Consider the following 17,842-nt stretch of genomic DNA (forward strand, 5'->3'; position numbering starts at 1 on the left):
CTACCATCTTCAAGAGGCTGCACCTTGTTCCTCCAGCTACTAGAGCTTTGCCCTCCAAGACTATTAACCATCTAAAACATACTGACATATGTAGTTTGATGTTTTCCCCCCTTTAGAATAGACGCCATTTGAGAACAGGACTGTTCTGTCTTTCTTTGTGTCCTTGGTGCTTACCACATTGGCCAGTACGTAAGAGAGTGATTAAAAAATACTTGTTGACTAACAGTGGTATATAGCTATCTTTACCCTATCTCAGGGCTTAAGTTACTAAAAGTAATGAAAAGATTTAGTTGTAACATATTCTCACTAGTAGCAATCTTAGGCATCCCCTAAAGATGGGATTATATTGATTGTACGTTCAATACTACTCGTTATTCTAATAGGATATATGTCTTAGGGTCATGGGTATACTGATAAATATTTAACTACAGGCTCTCCAAAAACTCTAGGCATGCTTTTATATTTATTAATTAAAATATTGATTATAGATAATAAGTATCTATATAATTAATGATAATATTAATATTTTCTTCATCAGTATCTTAAGTCTAGAACAGTAACTCAAGCCCTGATTTATAATGTTTGCTGATTTGGAGGGCGTAAATGCTCAGCCTGAAGTTTTAACAGTCAGTTCTTGATCCCCCTACAAGCTCGCTCCAGCATAAACCTGATGAGGGTAGAATTTGGCATTACTAAGAAGAACATGAAGAACCCAAATATCATCTGGTTTGATAACACTGATGATGCCACAAGCCAAGGATTTTAGAACAAGGTTTTCCCAGACAAGTGAATTAATTACTTGAGTTTAACAAGGGGAACTGCATTCCCTACTTGAGCACGGATCTGATCTCTGCGACAGTGTTCCACTGTGTCTTAAATAATAGCGGAGCATTTCCAAGGGAGTTATTTTTGGCTTTAGTTCCATGTCTCAGCTATTTTCGTAATTGACAATTTACAGCATTATGTTGTAGCCCCTAAGCAACATTTTTTCTCAGCTGTTCATTTTGCAATCTACATTGTCTGTTCAAATTTGGGAAACAAAGGCCATTCCTGCCCGCATTCATCCAGCCACTACCAAAGGTTGAAAATCGGCTCAAAAACATGGAGTATTGTGCTAGATAAATTACTGCAGATGCCACTTCAAGACTGAGATAGTGGATGAAGTTTGGGGGAAGTGAACAAGTCTATGTGAAATGCCTAGCACGTGCCAGGCACCGTATTAAGTACTTTACTTATTTGATCATATTTACTCATTGGATCTTTTCAGCTGTCCTCTAAAGTAGGTTTTGTTTTACATTGGAGGACACTGAGACAAAGGAATTGCCCAGGGTCCTCCAAGGTCTTCCTGCCTCCAGTTGGAGCGCTCTGTCCACTGTACCAACCACTTGCCTTCTAGTTAGCCTTTGAAAATATGTTGTTAAGTTCTTGTAATATTTCTTTAAAATACATTTATATTGCCACAACTTCTCAACTTGTCCGAAATTCCTGTATTTGCTGGATTTGAGGAGGGAAGGAAGACTATTTAATCTTATCCTGTTTTTTGGAAGCTTTCTGAAAAGTTCTAGTACTACATTGTGTTGTTGTCTCTCTCATTAATTTGGGTTGAAAGAGTAGAAGTAACCGTAAAAGCTTCGTATGCTTATTTTTGCGCATTATGAAGATAAGAAGAATGTGTTCTTATTTTCTCTAAAGAATGTATACAGATATTTTGACATTTGGAGACAGAATATGTACAATTAAAATGTGTGTGTGTGACATGACTTGATTATTTGCCTGTCAGGGAAATGAGGTGTTGCATCTGAGTGAACTTTCCAGTTTATTAAACTTTACCACTTCAGATACAAAAGCTTTTGTTCTTAGATCTATTCTTGGTAGAAACCTTTCAAATACTTGCTTTAGCTTTCCCTATCTTCCTATGAATAATGGACGTAATTTATCCTTGTATAAAAGATTTTGGGGTCCTCATTATGAATATTAATTATTGTTTAGTAATAGGACAGCTTGGTGGCTCAGTGGATAGAGCACTAGGCCTGAAGTCAGGAAGACCTGAATACAGATATGGATTCGGAGACTTATTAGCTGTGTGACCCTGAGCAAGTCACGTAACCCTGTTTGAATCCGTTTCCTCATCTGTGAAATGAGCTACAAATGAAAATGGCAAACAGCTCTCATGTCCTAGTATGTGAGGGGTGATAGAAAAACTAAAAAGCGATCCAAGAGCTATGTAACTAAATTTTTGTTGTCATTTCAGTTGTGTCTGATTCTTCATGACCACATTTGATAATGCTGCTGCAGCGATTTTCCATTTCCTTCTCCAGTTCATTTTACAGATGAGGAAACTGAAGCAAAAAGGGTTCAATGATTACCCAGGGTCACGCAGCTAGTAAGTGTCTGAGACTAGATTTGAACTCAGGAAGGTAAGTCTTCCTGACTCCAGGCCTGGTGCTATGCCCACTCCATCACCTAGCTGCCTATACATATGGACATATACATGTATATGTACACACATGTATATATACATACACATGCACATATATGTGTGTACATACAAATGTGTATATATGTATATTTCCACCAATATTCTTCTACTTACCTGAAAATTTTCTGAATTTTTCAGTAGAGACATGGTTTAGCCTAATGAAAGATCATGGGAAAGCTCATTTAGAGCCAGTAGCACAAGTTCCTTCACTTGTGCATGTTCACAAGCATCATGGGAAGACACGTCTGTGGCAGTGTTTGGATGCTCTTAATTCTCCCGCTTTTCCAGGAAAAGCTGCCCCTTTTACTTACAGAGGAGTGCCAATATGTAGGGATTTTTTGGGTTTTTATTTTTGACTGATACCTTTTTTTATCACATTCATTTCCATATATCCTTCCCTTTTACTTACCCACCTAGCATTCCTTCGTAACAAAGATTTTAAAAGAGAACAAATTTAGAAAAACCAAAACATGGATAGTTTCTGAAATTAGAATCTAAGCTCCTTGAATCGGGGGCACTTTTAGCTTTTCTTCCCCCTTTTTTTATATATCCCCGACAGCTAACATATTACCTGAACATAAGTGCTAAATAAGTGGTGTTTGACTGAATGATGATGTATACGATATTCTATACGTGTAACCCTCCACGTTTGCAGCGAGGGAGAAGTTAAACTCAACTCGTCTGTCAGGACAAGCCTGGACGTTCAAGTTACAGAAAGCTGACTTGGACGTCTTCGGTCTTTCCATTTACATGGTGGTAGTCATTGTGTGTGTCGTTTTCACTAGTTTGCTTGACATCGTTCTGCATCCGTTCATATTGTGAGAAAGGAATCACTTCTCTCTTCTGTTTAATAACTAATTACTGAATTAGGACCAACATTTCCCTCCTTTTCTGCTTTCTCATCCAGAAACAAGTCAGTATGAGAAATCTCTCTTCACAGGTCACCCAGGCCAAGATCTAAAAAGGCGGTAAAAGAAATTCTGAGTTTGGGGTAATATAGGTCTGTTTCTGCTATTAGTGTTTGCTCAGACAGATCTAGGAAGATGGGGATCCTTCCTTTTGTCAGACAGATGATATGGAAATTGATATCTCTTTGACCAAAATTTGGATGATCTAAGTGTTGTACCCCAAGACTCTCATTTCAGCATAGCACACCTCCCACTGTGTTAACCAGTCACAGTTGGTTGGCACTCTTCAGGAACATCCATTCCTCCAAGGGCATATAAACCGTGAGCCTATCACCACCAATAGTCTTTGGTCTAAGGGAGATAGCCAAATGTCCATCCTTTTATTGATAACATGCTGGCCGTATTAACAAAATGATAGTTACCCAGAAGCTCTATATCTGGAACCTTTCTAATTGCCACAATATGAATCTTCCCATGTTTCTCTCATTCTCCATACTCAACATTTATGGTATAGTAATATAGTGATATATGTGTGTGTATAAATATATACACACATATATTTGTGTGTGAATATATATATAACATATGCATGTATATGTATATATATACACTGTGACATTCTTGTATCACAATTTTCAGTAGACACTTTGTTTCCACTTCTTTGCTGCCACCAAAAGTGCTGCAGTAAATATTTTCCATATATATGGGTCCTGTCCTTACATGTGGAAGCTTTCTGTAGATGTGGGATTCTTTGACCTTCTTGGTGTGTGAACCTAGTGGCGGTATTATTCTACCATGGCAACCAGATAGAATGTGGGTCTTGAAGTCAGGAAGATTGGAGCTCAAAATCTGACACTTCCTAGCTGTATGACCTTGTGGAAGTCACTTAGCCTCTCAGTGACTTAGTTTCCCTGTCTGTAAAATGTAAATAGTAGTGGCATTCAGCTCACAGAATTGTTGTGGTAATTAAGTGAGATAATGTGTATAAAGTGCTTTGTAAGCCTCGAAATGCTACATAAATTCCAGCCCTTCTTGGTGAGTTTTTTGAGTCAAAGGGTGTAGACAGTTAGCATAACTTGAAGCTGGTTTCCAGAGTGGTTGGCCCAGTTCACAATTTTACCATCCATGTAATCAGTGTGTTTCATGTAGCCTTTTCAATACCAACTGTTTCCATCTTTTGTCATCTTTGCCAATTTTCTTGATAGGAGGTGAAACCTCAGGCTTGTTTTACTTGTCAGCGTGCCATTTAAACACTGGAAATGTGTGTGTGTGTACATATACAGATGCATGCATACATACATACATACATTCACCTGCCTGATGAGATAGAGCATTACCATAAGAACCTTGGCTGTGTTTGTACATAGCTCAATATCTACTTCAAAAAACACAAAACACTTGAAGTTTCTTGGTATGAAGGGATGAAACCACATAAAGGCTTTATTCAAGATTATGCTTTGAAACTGAAAACAGTGCTTGTTTTTCATTCCATCTCCTCCAAGGTATAACTTTTAAAATTATATTATCTTCTATCCCACCTCCATTAAAGCATGAGGAGTTAAGGAGGCAGAATGTCTACAGCTTGGCTAATGGACGCCACCATTAATGCTACTAGTAATAGCAGGGACAACCTCCAATCAAGGTTCAGAGTGCGCTTTCTGCACATGTCTGAAATTCTCCTGCTACCCAGCTATGCCTCTGGGCTTCCTTCAAGATAGCTTAAATCTCACCTTATATAGGAAACCCCCCCACCCCCACCCCAACCACTTGGTGCCTTCTGCTTTGATTACCTTCTAGGGATTCCAGGTGTCCCTTGATGATATGCACACACACGTATAAACATATACACACCTACATATATGTGTGTATATATAATTAAGTGTATATAATGTATATAGGTATATATAATTATAAATTTATATGTAAACTTATATAATACATGTGTGTATATATAATTATTTCCATATAATTGGATTCCTTAGTAATCCTGTATATTTAAAAAACATTATTCTGAGGAATCCCCAGGCTTGACCAGATTGCCAAAAAAGGTCCATGACACTCACAAAGAAAGTTAAGAACCCCTAATCTTCCTGTGTCTAGTGTGATCCCAGTTATTTTCTTGTGTCTTCCCTATTAGGCTGTGAGTTCCTTCAGAGCAGGGACTGCTTGCCTATAGCAGAGTGCCTGGCACACAAAATACCTGTTAATCAGTGCTTATTGACTAATAGCCCTGTGAGATGAAAGTAACTCCGATTTACGAATGAGGGAGCTGGGTCTCTCTAAGACAAGAAGTTATTGTCTAAGGTGAAATTAGAATCCCCTCCAGATTCCAAAGGCCAGCCTGCTTTTTCCATAGTGCCGATAGTTTTCCATAGAAACTCATTAACTACCTTGTCATTTCAGTTCCAGATTGTGTCATGTGATAAAAGCTAGAAAAGATACAGCCCCTTTGGAGGGACAGGCAAGGACAACGGATTCATTGGCCGATGCTGCGGGCCCGCTTCCTTAGTGGTACGAGCCCTCTTCAAATTTTCCCATAGTCCTGTAGTGCTTCCTGGTCTCTTTGCCTAATGATACAGAATATAATCTAATCTCAGCCCATGCCCCACAGGGAGTGGGAAGCTCAGTAAAGCTGGATAGGAGAAGCATTGTTTCCTTCTTAAACATACAACTGTTTACAGACATTCTCTGGTATTAAACACAGCTCAAAGGTTATCTCTGTTTGCTACAGAAAAACTTTGATCAAATGTTTCTTGGGTTTCATCACAAGTGATTTCCAAGGCCTCCTTCCAGCCCTTCAGTTTATGGAACTACAAAGAACTATGTGCTTTTTTTTTCCATTAAGAAAATTTAAACAGAGGAATACTTGAATTGTGTCTATGGTAATCAAATGTGGTTCAAGTTTGGAGGCAGTACACCCTGTGCCCTAAACAAGTATGGATTATCATCTTCAGGAAGTTGTTCAATAACAAAGGGGATAAACCTTAGACCTTTTGGCATGTGTATTATTAAAGGAAAGATACCTGCTGTTATTTTTTTTAAAAAAAGATGTAGACGAAACCAGCCAATTGGATCTTTGATGAAAAGAGATTTTTTTTTGAGGAAACATTAAAGATAACAAAATAGTTTGTGTTTATGTTTGCGTGTGTGTTAAGCTTGGGTCTCCCTTCCAAAATGTAGTTGTTTTATTTTTTTTAAACATAATCACCAGCAAACACAAACATTTCAATATGCAAAGAACAAAAATGACAGCTACATGCGAACACATGACTTCTGTTATGTATAATCTAAATTATTAAATTAGCGAGGTAGTAACAAACCTATTTATGTACCTTTCTAGTCTTTCCTTTTTTTCTTTCTCACTATTTACTAATTCATTCCTCCAACAGAATCGCACACACGTATTTCTTCCCTCCCCCCCAACTACATTTAAACAAAATTAACTCAGACATTGGCCACTCCAGAAGATGTTTGTTCCATTCTAGTCCAGCACGTCTCTGCCAAGAGGCATGATCCTGAGGCCTGCTTTCCCCATCCATCTTCGAAAGTTATTATCGGTGGGGATTAGAGTTAGGAAGTCTTTTAAAATTGTTTTCCTTCTACATTATTGTGGTCATCGTGGAAATTGTTCTGGTTCTTCTCATTTCACTTTTCATTAGTTCATAGAAACCTTTCTCTGAAATATTTTTGGAAGAAAACTGCTCAAAGATTTGCTGAGTCTTTCCTGAATTCATCATTTGTACAGGGCAGTATCAGCTATGTTCATTTACTGCATTGGTCAGCCATTGTCCAGTTGATGGACACGTTTTTTTTGCCCCATTTCTTTACTTTCTCATTTTCTCTTGTTTTTCTCATTGGGAATTTTTAAAATTTGTCCCTTCTGTTAAAAGTCTATTTTCCCCCTTGTAGGATTATACTTGGTTTTGAAGAACGTTATTCTTGGTAGGTTTTTTGCTCTTTGGAATTATATCCTAAGTTTTCTTATCCTGTTTTTCACATGGTGCCCAGCATAAAGTAAGTTGTTAATAATTATATCTTATCATAATGGTGACGTAATTACCTGTGAACCTCCTTGTGGTTCCTTGGTAGTTGATCTCTTTCTTTCTAAGTGCTTACGGTATTTGGCCTGGCAACTCTGGAGTTTAGCTATGAAATTTTGGGGTGTGTTCAGGTTAAAGTTTCTTTCAGGAAGTGAATTGCAGATTCTTTCTATTTTACCTTTGCTTTACTATCCGAGTATTTCAAGACAGTTTTCTTATATGATTTCTGAAATATCATATCCCGGTGTTAGATCATTTTTTTGATTGTTTACTCAGGTTGGTTGCTTTTGATAGTAAAGACCATGCATATTCTAATTTTTTAACTTTTAAAAATATTTCTTGTTATATCATTGAACCATCGATTTCATTTTGTTCCGTTCCAGGTCTGTAGTACTTGGGTATCGGGCTTCCCATTCTCGGTTGTTTGTTCTCTCTTCCAAAGTGCTCTCATTTCGTTCTTTATCTCTTGTTTCATCTCTTTCTTTTTTTCTTTCATCCACTCTTGAAGTCCTTATGGATGGCTCATTTCATTTTTCCATGTTTATAATTACTGCTGAAGTATTCCCTTCTACTACTTTATCTTGAGATTCTGTTGACCCAGAGCATTTCTTCATTGTAGTTTGAGTTCTCTTGCTTGCTTCCTGAAGATGTAACTTGAGCCTCAGGTCTGGATTGTGACTTTGTGTTAAGGCCAGCTCCGTCCTCTTTTACAATCTTGGAGTGGGTGGGTAGGCCCAAGTCCAACCTCCCACTGCAGTCAGGCCCTCAGTGACATTACAGCAGAGCATGGCCTTGCTCTTGGTTGTGCCAGTACCACCGCCCTGCCACAGTGTTGGAGGAGGTGTTTGTTCCTTGGTCCTCTTTCACGTAATGTTGTTCTTGGTTGGAAAGTTGCCAGGAAAGGAACAAGGCATAGCATAACCTCTTTCTGCAGCTCTGACCTGGGCCCAGGAACAGGAAGAAGACCCCACCCACTGCCTTCCAGCCTGGCCTTTGGCGAGGAGCTGGCAGTATTCTCTGTGTGTTTCCTCTCCCACTGTTTCATAGATCCACAGGGAAATTGGGCTTGGTTAGAACCTTACATGTTCTCTGTGCCAGAAGTTAGCCTGGATACCATTTTGTAGTCCATAGATATGAAATAATTAGCAACTTTAAAGAACAAATGCAGACTGACCCAAATGTGCCTGAATAAGCATATTTGTTACAGGAAATTTGTTTTTTCTTTTCCTTTATTTTCCAGTGAGGTGGAGGTAGGAAGGAAAGGAAATAATTTCTGTTAATTTTTTTTTAATGGGGGTGTGTGTACAAATTTGAAATGTTTTATGACCTTTAAGAGGACATCACTGTATTATGTTTTTCTTTAACTGTCAGTGGTCAGTAAACATTTATTAAGCACCTACTGTGTACCAGTCACTTTGCTAAATGTTGGCAATAAGAAATAGAAAGACAATCCCTGGCCTCAAGCAGCTTCCAAACTAATAGAAATAGACAAAAACAAAGGAAAGCTGAAAAGGGATGAGTGTACTCAGCTGAAGGGCATACTGGGATTCAGTCTGAGGAGTGCATGGGCCCTCTGTAATGGAGGCTCTGGGAAGAGATCTTGGCTCCACCCTTCAGCCCTCCAATCCAGGGAGCAGAGGATCCTGACAGTCCCGAAGGTGATACAACCTCACAAGAAGGCACTTTTACTGGTAAAGAGATTTCCTGGTACGTGGTAGAGTCCAAGTCCAAGGAGAGCAGCTGGTGGGGATAATGGTTTTGTTTTGTTTTAATTTGATAAGACCTCTCATGAAGTGGGAGTAATAAAAACAAAATACATTAATGAAACTGAAAGTATAAGAATGAAAAAAATACTGCTTAGTGAAAACTATTTGTATGGTGCTTTAGAATATTCAGTACATTTTCAAATGCATGATCTCATGTGATCTTCACAGCAACCTCACTGATAGCAGCCTTTCAATAGCATCTCCCACAAGGACTCATTCAGACTCTGCTGGCAGACTGTAGAACCTCCCAAGGCAGCCTTCTCCAAATGGGCACAGCTCTCTCAGTATGGCATTTTTCTTAGACCTAGCCTAAACCTAACCTTTTGCAACAACTTCCCTCATTCTGCCTTCTGGAGCCAAGAAGAACAAATCAAATGATCCCTCTTCTATTTGAGAGCCCTTCAGATCCCTGAAACTAGCTATTATGGTCCCCTCCATCTCCTCTAATCCAGGGTGAACTCTTACAGTTCTTTTGTCCTGCACTCTGAGAGCACTGTAGTCACTTCCTTTAGACTTTCTGCAGTTGATCAGCTGCCTTCATAAAGACACACTCGCTAGAGGCAGATGCTTGCCCACTGTGTCCTAAAGAACCAGCCAACAGGAAAAACCCTTCATATCCCAGTGGAAGAGCCATCAAACATGTCAACCTTGGGTTGGTCCAGCACTGTATCCCTAGGATAGTTCCAAAGCAAACTTTGTTCAAATACTTTTACTTGGACCTAAGTAGAATCCTTTTTTTTCCTCACTAGTTCAGACTGGCCTGAGGAATCAGAAATGACTGTTCTACCCACTTCTTCCTAGAATTAAGATTCAGTCCTGGAAGATCTTGAGATTCTCATTTGATTTGCAAGTTTGTAGAGAAGTCCATACTTCTCACTTTTTCCACCAGAATATTCTACCAATCCCTTAACTATGTGATGAATAAAATAAACCCCAAGACTTACAGATTTTGATTCCATCTCTGACTGAACTAGATTTCTTCATATAGTCCTGATAAGATATAACTGGGTTTTTTGTATTTTTGGAGCCTATTGAAACCCCTGAGATCCCTAAGTTTCATTTGGCCCACATTTCCTCTACTCTACATGGATTGGGCTTGACGTCTCTTCCTGAATAGCTCCTTCTACATCATTCCTGTACTCCAGTTTCATTCAAGAAGGTATGATAGCACAGGGCAGGTTCCTTACTTGTAATTATCAAAGTTGAACAAAATTCAACTCAAAAACATGTCATTTGTAAGGACCATCAGAGAACTACATCCATGAATTTGCTCTTGAATGAAGATGATAGTGGCCCTAATGAGGAGGTATAAGCCAGGGAAAGCTGGGTGTGTGGTCAAGAATGAGCTCTTCAGACGTCCCTTCCTCTTATTGCTATGGCCTCAATCCCATGGCACCCAAGGTCCCACCCACCGTCCTAGATGTGGCTATCTACTGTTACCCTGCTCTCCTCATTTCTCTCCCCGAAGAGTTTTGTTTTAGGCCTTTGAGCCTCCCCCTTCTGAGTTAAAATGCATCGCTATAAAAGATACAGTGCGTTATGTCTGTCATCTTTGGTAAAACTCCCCCCTACATGTCACAGATGCTGTTTGGGATGGAGACATAAGATAGAGGATATTTATGATCTGCTTTTTCTCTTTAATTAAAAGCAAAAGTTACATAACTGTAAATGATCAGTATAAATGATAATGCAAGTCAGGTTTTAGAGTTTGGAAAGGCCTTAGTTCCTACCCCTATCTGATAATAAGTGAAAAGCCAGATACAAACTTGAGTAGAGGATCTCTTCATTTGTCTGGAATCTAGGTGTCTTATTTGAAGTGGTATGATTCAGTACGGCTTTAATCATCACCTTTTAAAAATATACTCTGTGTGTTTGTGTGAATGTGTGTATGCACTTATGGTTAGGAGGAAGATTGCTTCAAGTACTTATGTAAATGGATTTTATGGAGATTTCTTTCATTTCCATTGGTGGGGAAGTACACAATGTACTTCAAAAAAACTGTTGTCATCCATTTAGACCTTCCCGCCACCAAAACCTGTAATGCTTTAAGACAGTTTTGTGAGTGGCTTTGCCCCCCAAAACTTTCACTATCTTGTGGCCAACTTTCCGTGGATGAGTTTTCTGAACTTAACTAGTGAGAACCAACATAAAGTGTGATGATCATGGATTCTGGAATAGTCAGTGTGGAGGTTCAGGTCTCAGGTCAGGTGGGGAGAGTGGTAATCCTGGTAGAGAGGAGCAGATTTCTGATTAAAGGTAGATCTAGGTGGATGACTGGAAAAGCTATGAAACTGAAACACAGTCTGGTGTCCAGGCCCAGCAATAGATAAAGGGGCTAATGTGGGCACACCTGATCTGCTGGGTTGGGCCCAAGATTGAGAACTCCAAAAATGAATGGAGTAACTTTCTCATGGACTGAGGTCCTGGATCCTAGAAGACCTATGGGGGAGTTCAGGCCTTAGTTTCATTATGGAAAATGCTTAATCAGGGAGAAGCGGGGAACAGAATCAGGTAGATAGTGAGATAGCCTGGAACAGATGTGAAACTGAAGCACCAAGTCACCTAGCTTTACTGTGCCTCAGTTATCCAGACATAAAATAGAAAACACGCGGAAAAGTCAGTAATATTATTTACTACAGATCAGAATTTCATGTAAGGCAACTCTTTCTTGGACTTGATACAAGGAAATTTAGTCACTAAAGTACCAAAAGCACATCATGATTTGGCAGTTCTAAAGCAATCACATGGAACAGACCCCCCAGATAGTGCTATGGTGAGACGCCAGTGAACTATCAGATTGCCTCCCAGAGGGCAAGAGAATTATTGACTGTTGTATAATTAAAGCAAAGGTTTTGTAAATAGGACTTTTCTTTTAAATAAATAACAAGGAGTAATACCATGAGTCTTTTCCTTTGGGTTAGACTTCAGACTTAAACAACATGAAGGGAACAAAATTTTATGCCATCCAGTAAATTTAGGTTATAGTACAAAAATATTGAGGTGAATGCAAGAACCGAATCCTTACATCAAAGTATGGGACACCCCACATTTCATTCTCTCTGGGTTAAAGTCAAGTCCCCAAATCCTTTTCTATCCTGTGACTTAGAGCATCATAGGAAAAGTCCATTGTCCATGCCCTTGGCTACTGAAGATTGTATGGGCGGTGGTGGTTTGGAGTGGAGGTGGGGCCAAAGGAGGGATCTGAAGAAGCTTCTGCCCCCTTTAAACCAATGGAAACATCTGTTCTTGTGCACCGAGGAGAGAATCAAGGAGAATGTGATCTTGCAGGGAATGTATTCCAGATGACAAATGGAAAGCTGTGTAGGTCTTACCCCAGTTTGCAATATAAAACATATACAAACCTGACATGTCTTATAAAAGTCACTCATTTGCACCCCTTCCTTTTGGTTCTTTTATCTGTTACCTTATGATTAAATTCGTTGCTTAAAGGGGTGGGGTCGTTAATGGGGTTGAGGAGAGGGGGACTCACTATCACTTTCGGACCATTGTTTCTGCTTCCTTCTGGATGATGTCACTTGTCTTATCCATTTCATGCTTATTTACTGTCTGAATCCACATCCATCTATGTGCCCTTGGATCCGAAGTGTGGTTTATATATTTTTGTGTTGTTAATATTTTTAATTGGTGTTTTTAAAGTACATGTACTTTGTGTTTTTGGCAGGCCAACAAAGTTAAGCATGAAAAGGGCAGCTTTTTTAAAAGTAACCATATAAGGTGAAAATTCCCTTTGTGTATGTGTATGTGTGTGCGTATGTGTGTAAATGTCAGGTTTTATCAGCCGTGATATTCATTAATATTTATTGTAACAGTTTACAATGCAGACCCTTGATTCCCTCAGGAATATGAATAATCCAGATGACGTAACTTTGGAAAATGTAATAAATCTATAGTTGAAACCAGTTTTAGTGGGAAGTTTCTTGAAGGTTGTAAAGCTAAATTGCCCCACCAGGATGAAGGAAGCAGTGCCCGGAGCTCTAGGTAACCATCCCGTGCCTCATGTGTCCCATTTTCTTTGTCGGAATGTCATGTTTTGGATTTTATCTGGGATTTTGCTTTGTTGTCGATGTTTTGTGGTCTCCTCCTCCCTAGTTTTCACTACATATACAGGCTCTTCGTGGTATTAAACACACAGACTGTTATTTACTTTTTCCTTTATTTGTGATTGTTTTTATGTGTTATACCATGGTATCCCGAAGTCATCAGATGTCGGCTTTACATAGATGTTTCACATGCTGAAATCGCATAGAATAGCATCAGTGACCCCAGGCTTGGAATCAGGGGATCTAGCTTCACCTCCAGTACTAATGAGACCTAGAACCTTGGTTAAATGACTTTGGGAGACCTTAGTTTCTTCATTTATAAAATGACTGATTCAGAGTAGGTGGTCTGTAAGTGCTAATGTTCTCAGATTCTGTGAGTTGGAAGAAACTCTGGAGGTTATCTGGTCCAGTCATCTATCAGGTGCAGCCATATCTTCTATAAACATCCCTGACAGGTGACCACCGAGCTTTTGCTTGAACAGGACTAACTCACCATGATAGAGGACTCATTATTAGGCGACCACATTTCATTTTGAGAGAACTCAAGAAGTTTTCTTATATTGTTTTGAAACGAGCTTCCCTAGTCATCCGGAGTCTTCCAGTAGTTCACAGATTAAGTATAATCGTAGTCACTCTTCCAGATGACGTTCCCTTCCACTTTTTTCCCATTGTTTTGTCTGTTCTGTGTTCAGTATCCAGAATTCCTTCTACTAGCCTCGTATGGCATAGTTTCCAGAACCTTCACTATCCTGGTTGTCCCAGCTCTTGTGCTTCAGTTTGTCAATGCCCATACGAAAATGTTGCCATTCATATCAGATATAATTTAATCAGTGTCAAATATACTGGGACTATTACACACTTTACTCCAATCTCTATGTTTCTGTTTTAAAAAAGTCTAAAACTTTTAGCTGACGTAGCACAGTTGGTTCATTGAGCTTACGGTCCTCAAAAACCACCAGATTTTTTTTTAAGGCCTGCTTTTAAGCCAGGTCATTTGAGTCCCATATGTATATAGTTGCTATTTTAGCTAAAGTTAGACTTGAGATTTATCTCTATCAGAACTTCTTGGTAGCTAGATCCTTCCATCATGTTAAGATCTTTTACAACCCTATTTCTGCTCATGTGAATCAAGTCAACCCTGGCTTTATGTGAACAAGAGAGCGGACACATCTTCTTTGTTGTTGTGTGGGCCAACTCCATGATACTATTTAGGATTTTCTTGGCAGAGATACTGAAATGTCTGCCATTTCCTTCTGCTCATTTTATCGATGAGGAAACTGAGGCAAACAGGGTCAAGGGATTGACCAGAGTCCCACAGCGAGTAAGTATCTGAGGCCAGATTTGAACTCAGCAAGGTGAGTCTCCCTGTCTCCAGGCCCAGCACTGTATCCCTTGCTCTACCTAGCCACCATGGATGGTTTGGCGACCCCCATTTCTATTTTGAGTTTGATATCAGTGCTTTAGATGAGACTGCCTCTTCTGAGCAAGATGGTGATGTGCTGTGCAGTGGTTAGTACGAACCGGGTCAAGAATGATGTTTTCCTCCACTCTTTATTCTTCTTTCCCTTTTTCCTCCTTGTCATCCTCAGTTGTTTGATGTTTTGTTTTCAACCTATGGCTAAAATCCTTTTGTATTACTTGTGATTTCCCCCCAGTTATGTAAAATTTTAAGGTTTGGAAATAAGTATTCCTCAGTTTAGCAGGTTTTTACTTCCCCATCAAGGATTGCTATTGTACAGGGCCCCATCAAAATAGTTTGGAGACTTAGTCAGACCTGTTCTAATAAATGTAATATGTTGGATTTGAAAAACCATTCAGAGAGCAGAGTCTTTGTGAAGTTATATGGGCCACCTGTACAAGACGTAACTCTGAGGAGAATGAACTCAATGGACCGTGCTGTACTTGGAAGAAATAGCTTTTTTTCTCCCTTTTTCTTTTTTTCTTCCTTCCTTTTTTTTCTTTGCTGTAACTGAATTAAATCAGGCTGGCAGTGCTCTGAGCAGCCTTTATTGAGAGCCCTGGATGGGAGATAATTGGAGCCTGCCTGTCTGAGCCGCTGTGGCATCCATCTGCAGTGCAGGTGGGTATTGCCCGAGAGTCTAGGTGACCACTCCATGCCTAGTCCGTTCCTTTTCTGACTGGGATGGGGGTGAGAATTGTTTAAGTCCTTAGGGAAAAAACAAAGCTCCCACCTCTTTCTAAATCATGAAGAAAGCGTTTTAGAAAGACTTGGATTGAAACTAGCAGTGGATACAAGTACAGGACTTTTTGCTCTTGAAATTGCCTCTGAATTTGAGCAAGTCAGCTGCCCTCTTTGCTTCGACTTCTCCTCCTGTAAAATAATATTCCCTCTGGCATTTATACTTACCTCATAAGGTTATCTAGAGGATAATGGTAGTAATAATGCCTTGTATGTTAACATCATTCCCTTCTCCGTAGAACTCAAAGCACTTTATAAACACAGAGCCGGAACCTGCTCATAGGAAGACTGCTAAGGTGCATTTTACCAAACTGAGAAGGATAATAATTGGGCCAGCCAATCCAGTGTCCTGAAAGTTTTCCTTCACTTTACAGCCATATCATCTTTCCTTGCTGCTGGGTACCAAGAAACTCTGAATTGAGCTGCAAGGGATGCTAGAAGTGGAGGAATATGGCCATTCTGTATATCTGGACTAAGAGATTGCTGGGCGTGGGCAGGACAGCCCACAGTGAGGACTGGAACTTAAGCATTAGTAGAAACTCCTTATTCCTAGGCAAAGGCTCAGAGGAGGTAATGTAGAGAAAACATTTTACAAATTGTAAAGTCCTGTGTGAATCTTACCCTTCCATAGGCTGCAGGACATTTGGGAAACTCCCAAGTGAACAATCCAGGGTTACATCATTTGGAGACTGATATTTCCTGCTGGAGTTTGCTGTGTAAAGAGTTTGGGAATATTCTGAGCATGTGTTGTATAGAGAAAGGGAAGAATCGACACCCAGAATTTAGCACTATTTGGCCTGACCCAGAGTACCTTTCTTAGCTGGTGACCTTTATGCTAAGGAGGGACAGACAACAGCTTTTTGGGTTTTTTTTTCCTGGGGCTATGTGTAGGTATTTCCAATACAAAGACACCAAGAGAATCCTCAGCTTTTTCCAAGATCATATGTTGAATTACTAACAGATTCCAGGAAAATAAGTCTCTTGGTTCTGACTCACATTGTGGTGTAATTGAGGTGTCTTCCTAGCAGCTAAAACCTCTTATATGTTAACCCTATTCCACCTTCACCCCGCCCCCCAAAACCATAAATCTCTAAGTCATGGCTCCAAAGATCGTTTGTCATCCAATAGTCGATTCTAGCTCAGTAGTACTAGCCAAATACTGCCACTTCCATTAACTTTGCCATTATGGAAGCTTCCTGTAGGTTTTCACTGCTTGGACAATTAGGTGGCACAGTAGGTAGAGTGCCTAGCCTAGAGTCAGGAAGACCTGAATTCAGATCTGGCCTCAGATCTAACAAGCTCTGTGATCCAGGACAAGTCACTTGACCTTGTTTGCCCCAGTTTCCCCTTCTGTAAAATGAACTAGAGAAGGAGATGGCAAACCACTCTAGTATCTAGGCAAAGAAAACCCCAGATGGGGTCGCAGAATTGGACATGGCTGAAAAACGACTGAACAACAATAAAGATGCAGGGAAAGAATCATGGCAGTGGTGCCACCTTCCTTGGGTCTCTGCAGGTGAAATCCCTTCATCTTTGAATAGTCTGAACCACCCCTTCCTCCTCCCAACTGAAAGGTTTCAGGTAAGAGTAGCAAACTTCTCATCACTTAAAGAAAAAGGCTAGCCCTAAGCCAGATCATCATAAGACAGATGATGCTACAATGGAAAAACTTCTGGACTTAGAGTCAAATGTGATGGATTCATATTCCAGTTCTGCCACCACAGAAGGGAAAACTGACCTTGTTCACAAATTTGAAAAGACATTTCCCTTTGAAGTAAACATATGTGAACCCAGAGTGGCCCATTCAGCCTGGCCATTGGTAGAGGCATTAAAAAGTTGTTAGGTTCCAGGGATTTGCATGTGGAAAATGAATGCTGCAGAGAGATTACCAGATTATAAATTCATCAGGGGACTCTGCTGATATCATAAAACGTGAGGGACTGGTGTCATAAGACAGCATCGGAAACCTCCCTCCTGGTCTGATTTAGACCTGGGGAACCTATTCCATACCTACCCATTAGTTATTACAGTCATAACACAACAATGACAGTCTTTTTTTCTGTTCCTACTGCTGGGCGCAGCTGCGCCCAGTCATTCTTTCCAGTGTAAATAATGGTTCATGTTTCCACAGGCTGTCGCGAGATCTTTCTGTGCTTATGAAATGAACCCATGTCAGCACCCTCGTTTGGAAAGATTTAACGTATGGATGAATCTAGAGAACAACATAGGAAGGCCAGATATTTTTTTCCCCTCTCCCTCGATACATCTTGTGCCATGTGAGCATTTAGATTGGCTTGGGTGGTACTGATTTGTACCATAATGAATGTGGGGTAGAAAAATTATGTCATTTATATCAACCTGATTTAAGCATTTCTGGTTGGCCTTTTT

At 39.9% G+C, this 17,842-nt stretch overlaps 2 protein-coding genes across 8 annotated transcripts in view; one reads left to right on the forward strand and one right to left on the reverse strand.

Annotated features, from left to right (window-relative positions):
- Positions 1–17,842, forward strand: part of CMSS1 (cms1 ribosomal small subunit homolog) — a 414,416-nt gene that overhangs the window by 181,923 nt on the left and 214,651 nt on the right. The gene's annotated exons all lie outside the window — the stretch shown is intronic.
- LOC140507271 (filamin A-interacting protein 1-like) overlaps positions 1–17,842 on the reverse strand; it is a 216,600-nt gene that overhangs the window by 50,955 nt on the left and 147,803 nt on the right. The window lies entirely within an intron of this gene.

Source organism: Notamacropus eugenii, chromosome 5, assembly GCF_028372415.1.
Source record: "Notamacropus eugenii isolate mMacEug1 chromosome 5, mMacEug1.pri_v2, whole genome shotgun sequence".
Classification (NCBI taxonomy): Eukaryota; Metazoa; Chordata; class Mammalia; order Diprotodontia; family Macropodidae; genus Notamacropus; species Notamacropus eugenii.